We start from the raw sequence: 6,446 nt of genomic DNA, 5'->3' as shown, positions 1-6,446 counted from the left end.
ATTTTGGCTACATATGTTCAACTGGTAATATGTGCTTTGGTGTTTTGCAATGTCCTGCAATAGTTCCAAGAAAATATTTACAAGATGCAATATAAATGTGAATGGAATCATGTTTTCTAGGAACCAAATAATAAGTGATGAACAAACTAAGTCTATACAGTTCCGTGCAGTTTTACATACTGCACCAATGTAGCCTTATGATCCTCTCGGGCCCTTCCTTGCACAGAGAGCTGATTACCTGAAACTTACTACTACTTTTTTTTTTATAAAACAGACACTCTGTTCAAGAGCATCTGGCCCGACCACACACGCCTTTAGATGTTATCTCTTCATCATCTAAACAAAACCTGGTTTCCAAAGGATTTCCATTTCCACAGGTGTTTCTTATCAGTTCCACATTTTCTTCTGACAATCTGGAAAAAACAAAATCAGATGCCCCTGTGACTGTTGCCTAACCCAATATTAAGGAGCTTTCTGAAATGCAGAAAGTGTCCTGTGTGGCTGCTGTAATATCTACATACCCCAAGGGTCTGCTGCTGCTCTCTCTTTTACAAGTACAAGACAGCTACAGTGTAAGACTCACATTCCTAGCCTTCAGCACAGTGGAAAATCTGATTCAGTCAGAGAAAGGAAAGCTGTGACCTGTTTAAAAAGAGAGGAGAAAAATGCAGTTATTAGGTGCGCTGTGTCTGACTAGCTTTCTGGGCCAATTATTTATCTATAACTGATTACATTGTGGTGGTGAATTTCTGTGTTGCTATTACTATTTAAACCTGTTTTGGGGACTAGCTATTTTAATAGTTAAGCATAAATCAATTTCCATGTCAGCCATTATAAAATGATACTATCAAGACTTATTCTTCTATATAAATACACACATTTTACCCCTCAGCAGCTACCTATAATCAGCACCCCTTTGGTCAGTGATGTCGCTCTTTTCCACAGAGGCTCTGCTGTAGGGGGTCCTGAATTCAACGTGGACCACAAAATCTTTTATTTTCACACTGCACTAAGAAAAATAGATCATGTCACACAAATTAGTGTATATATGTATATAATGCATGCAGATAATACTTTAGGGCCTGATACTGCAACCCTTACTTGAGTTCAGTAGTAGTTCATTCCACAAATGTCCTACTCAGATCAACCTGCATAAGAGGGGGCAAAATGAGAGCCTCTTGGAGCTATTTTCACTTTAGGAGAGTACCTATCATTAATTCACTCTCTTTGCCAGATATGACAGTCCCTGTGAATGAGATACTCCATCAATCTCTAGTTTAAGGCACCCTGGAAGATGATCAGAACAGCTGCGCAATTTACAAAATGTGGTGAGGTAAGAATGGAGTTACTGCCTTGCTTCTGAATGGCTTATTGGCTGATCTGAGAGTCTTGTCATTTGAACACTTTTTTCCCCTGTAAAGTTAATGTAGCTTTCAAATATTTTTTGTTTACAAATCCAAACAGGAAAAATGTCTAAGAAATAAGCAAATCTTCCAACAATATTTATACTGTCTATTTATTTGTACTTCCAGAGCTTATCTGAGCATGATCTGACTGAAGACCCACACATATATAATGTCTTGCATGTACATGCACACAAGGCATTTTGAATCCCCAAAACATATTTAAAGTAAAACACTTATTAAAATATATTTCATTGACATAATTGTCTTCAGTGTAGATGTTCATCTACATTGAAAAACTGTTTAAGAAGCTGAATTCTGACCTATTTTGTATAATTACACTGTAAGCATTTAAGGGCAGGAACTATATTTTACTATGGGTTTGTAAAGTGCCTGCTATAGTGGGGCCACAGTCCTGACTGATGCCTTCAGGTGCTACACCAATACAAATGAACAACAATAATAGTACTAACCCTGATTCTGCAGTCAGATCCTCATATGTGGACTCCTATGCTAGTGCAGAGTCCTTTCAAACTCACTGTGGCTCTGCATGGGCCAAAGGGTCTGCCAGTGCAGAGCAGGCAGAAAGACAGGAAATGTCGTAATGACCACGCAGAACTCGCTGCAGTCTCTCTTGTGAAGGAATACTTAGAAACCTTAACAGCTGGCTGCTGTACACTTGCACTGAGACCTTGTGCAAACAAGTTTTATGAAGTAACCCAAGAGAAAAAGAGTGCATCTGAGCAATCTGCACTGTTTAGAAACACAATAATCCCATTGTTTATATTTGTTAGATTCTTTTTGCCTATGTATTAGACTAAGTGCCTCTTAAATGTCAGTTTAAATAGTCTTTTCTGAGTAGCAGCTGCGAATGGGCACATCTGAACTCAATAACTCCATTTTGGTTTTGATGTTAAACTGGTTGCACTCAATAAAGGGAAATTTTTTTTCATGTTTGATATAAAGAAATTCACTTTTGGCTTTGTAAACTAGCCTTCAGCCCTGACTGACATGTGATGACCCAAGTCCAAAAGACCTGAACCAGGGACTTCTAATAAAAATACTCTGAATGCCTGAACTGTTGTTGAAAATGAAGGGCCACATTTGCTGTTTGCTTTCCACTGCTCCAGTCATACAAAGCTGATGTAAACCCAGCATAATGAGTTTATGGCTGCTTTGTAATGCCAGAGTAGTGCACAGGAGTCAGTGAAGGGATGGTGTCCCTAGCTTCTGTTTGCCAGAAGCTGGGAATGGGGGGGACAAGGAATGGATCATTGATGATTACCTGCTCTGTTCATTCCCTCTGGGACACCTGGCATTGGCCACCGTCGGACAACAGGATAATGGGCTAGATGGACCTTTGTTCTGACCCAGTATGGCCGTTCTTATGCATGCTTGTGAATCTGCCCCTAGTCTCTTCATTATCATTATTCTTATGGAAGTCAAGGCTGGAAGGGAAGGGGAGAGCTAAGAAGGGGTTTCTCCTTAAAGGATTTTGAATGAATTTCACAATCCACAACAAAACAAGATATCCCATCTGTCTTGTAGGTCAAAAAGGAGAGGAAAAATGAAACACTGTAGCCCTGATTCTGCAACTTCTTTCACATCAGTGGGGATCCACTCAAACCTAGCAGTTTGCACCCAAAAAGTTGCATATTAGGCCCTCTGTGCACTCTTAGCAGACTGAAGGATAGCTTCAGGTTTAAGGACATGCCTTTAGGATGCCATAACCCAATAAAGGACAATATAACTCACCATTTTTGTTATAAAATATAATTTAGATCCTACCTAAGGCCTGATTCTCATCTCACAGAATTGCAGTGGCAAAATTCCCATTCACTGCTGTGGGAGCAGGAACAGTAAGGTACCTTTGGGAGATTTTTGTTTTTCTTTTAATAATACTTTGCTCTTCCAGGGTCTGGTCCTACTTCTAAAGAAATCAATAATAAATTTTAATTGATTTCAGTCAGTGGGGGATTGGGTCCCTAGTGATTTGCATTTATATGATATTTTGTAATGTTACTAATAAATAATAATAGTGATCCAACTCATGATAGAAATGAAAGTCTCTTATATGCTGCTGTTACTCATTTGTAAGTGAGGTGGCGCTTGTGTAGTCTGTGTCTATCTCGCTCTGTCTCAGAGCCAGGGGAGCCAGACGGACCCATAGTCAGACTATGTAGATTTACACAGCCCAGAGTTCAGCAGCAAATATCAGCTGGGACAGCTAGTAACTGTCAAACCCTGTATGACTGTACATGGCTCTGGAAAATGGAAAGTGCTGTTTACTTCTTGCCTGGAACTGAGCTTTCATGTTTTAATAAGACAAAATTCTCTCTGTGTACTTGACATGTCTTGTTTTCTTTTAATTTCCTTGATACATCTGAATGGACGTGTTTTTCATCATGAAAATTAAAAAGGCTTCTTCCCTCTCACACAACTAATCATTGCAAAAATTCAACATGCTTATCAGCCAGCTGTGCTTCACTGCAATCTTTTGCTTCCATCTTTCGTCCCAGTCTTCAAAGGATGCAGGGCACGTCTGTTTTGTGTCAATGTGCAATCTTTGCTGACTTGCTAGGGTAAAAAACCCATCATCTTTTTCTCATCAGAATTCAGCAGGAAAAGGCAGAACACTTATGAAATAATAAAATATGACAGTGGGAGGCCTATTACAGAAAGCAGAAATGTCATCAAATATAATCACAATATTTTATGCATGTCTGAACATGGGGGTAAGGAAGGTTCCTGCCTAGATACACGGGCCCAAATCCTGATGCCCTTGCTAAGATATTACTCATGCAACTCCTACTGCAATCAAAGGGAGTTTTGAATGTATAAATATTTTAGAATTCAGCCCACATCTGGTTATGTGGCTTCTGCCAAACTGTTTCACATTTCATTACACCCTTGAATCTCGGACCAAAAGCCTGAATTCTTATGCCACTCCGATGGTGTAAAAGGACTATATAGCTAGTGGAACCTGCCTCTGGGGAGTCCTACCTGGTGTAAGGGAGTTCTCTAGGTAGCAGTGAGTGGGTCACAATGCTCTATGCCACACCCACTAGCAGCCTCTGGTGTAGAAATGGGTCAGCTGCATGGTCAGGGTGGGAAGGGCATGGCTGGGGAATGCTGCAATAACTCAAAGTTATTCTTGGCTGCTGCAACACAGATTAGAATGCTGAAGCTGCTCTAATATATAGCAAGTCTGCGTCAAGGATACAAGGATGTGCAAAGGTGGACTGAAGCCTTTGCCCCTCACCCCACACATATATTCCTGCACTGACTGTACTGCAATTTTTTGTGGAATGTAGACACACCCCTCAGCTTCACTGACAGGTTTCACACATCTTTTAAAAGAGCTTCGACCCAGTTTTGAGCAAACCTGGGCCAGTGTATGTTTTTTTAATACAAATCATGCACATATTTGCTATTGTGAAAGTGGATGAAATTCTTTCACCTTGGCTGCTCTCTCTTTGAATTTCAGGTTTGAACAAATCCAGATCCCAAAGTGAAACTTGGAGCAGGAAGGGATAAAACCTGCACAGATCAAAACCCAAAGACAAAGTTGGGGTATAAAAGCAAATGGGACAAAACTGCTCGGTTCCTTATGTCTGTGCTTTAGAACGCACACATTTTCCAACTAATTGCGACATCTCTCTGGATCAGATGCTCAATGGGAAGGAGCCAAGATCATCCAAGGGAGTGGTGATGGGATACAGAGTGTCTAGGTCAATGGTTCAAATGCCACTATCCCACAAGCATCTGAAAGCAATAACCATACAATGACTATCCAGTGGTCATGAAATGAGTTGTGGTTTCCTAAATAGTTTCCAACTAGATATGTGTCTAACATCTTAAAATCCTCTGAAACGACTTGGTACCCATGTTGGCGGTCTCAGCAGAGATACAGAAACCGAACTACTCTCTTACTCCTAGAGGTGGCTCCACTAGGATAATGGAGGAAAGCTTACACTGCTGCTACTTGCGATATAGCCTTTCTTTTCCATGGTTACACAGAGGTCTTTGGATAAATCTGCTACCTTTCACCAGCACTAAATTCACCATGTAGAAAAAAAACAATTTTCTAGCATTTTAACTGTCATGGTACAGAAACATTAATTACTATTTATAGGATATAAAAATAGAGTCACAGGGATGTATTTTCATCAGCTGAATCTGGGCAGTCATATAGAAGAAACCCTGTGAAAGGTTACTCAGATAGGTCTACAAATGTGCAATGTGTCTTGTAACAAGTCTTTACATAGCCCAGACTGGATCTAGAAGACATTTTACTATACCACAACGGTTCTCAAACTGTGGGTCAGGACCCCAAAGTGTGTTGCAATCCTGTTTCAATGAGGTCACCAGGGCTGGCGTTAGACTTGCTGGGGCCAGGGGTCCAAGCCTGATCCCCATTGCCTAGGGCCAAAGCTGAAGCCTGAGCCCCACCGTATGGGGACGAAGCTAAGAACTTCATCCCTTTGTGGCGGGGATCAGGTTACAGGGGCTTTGGCTTTGGCCCTCCGTCCAGGAGTGGCGGAGCTCAGGCTTTGGCCCCTACACCCAAGGCAGCTGGGCCCGGGCAGGCTCAGGCTTCAGTTCCCCCTCCTAGAGTCATGTAGTAATTTTTGTTGTCAGAAGGGGGTCGCGGTGCGATGAAGTTTGAGAACCCCTGCAATACCACATAGAAAAGTCTTAAATGATTCCCTGTGAAATGACAGGGAAAGGTTTCTGATAACCATTGCCTGTCATGTAACTTTGTGATATATACATTATGCTTTTCTATATACAGTAATTTTGAAATGCGCTGTGCATTTAGCTTTTGAGTTTTATACACTGCCGCTTTTTCATTACTGTGGCTGAAATGAAATACAAAGATGGCAGTGAATGAAAGGGTCATTTTGGCACATCCACCACTTAACATTCACCACTGGTTTATTTCCCCCTGGGAGAGGAGTGGAAATATAGTATCGATCACTTAGCTTGCCAAGGGAATTATGCTATATTTTTACCAGCTGTAGTTGGAAGCCAAGGGGCAGT

This window comes from Mauremys mutica, chromosome 1 (genome assembly GCF_020497125.1).
Source record: "Mauremys mutica isolate MM-2020 ecotype Southern chromosome 1, ASM2049712v1, whole genome shotgun sequence".
Taxonomy (NCBI): domain Eukaryota; kingdom Metazoa; phylum Chordata; order Testudines; family Geoemydidae; genus Mauremys; species Mauremys mutica.
The sequence above is the reverse complement of the archived record's forward strand: the minus strand, read 5'-3'. Positions refer to the sequence as shown.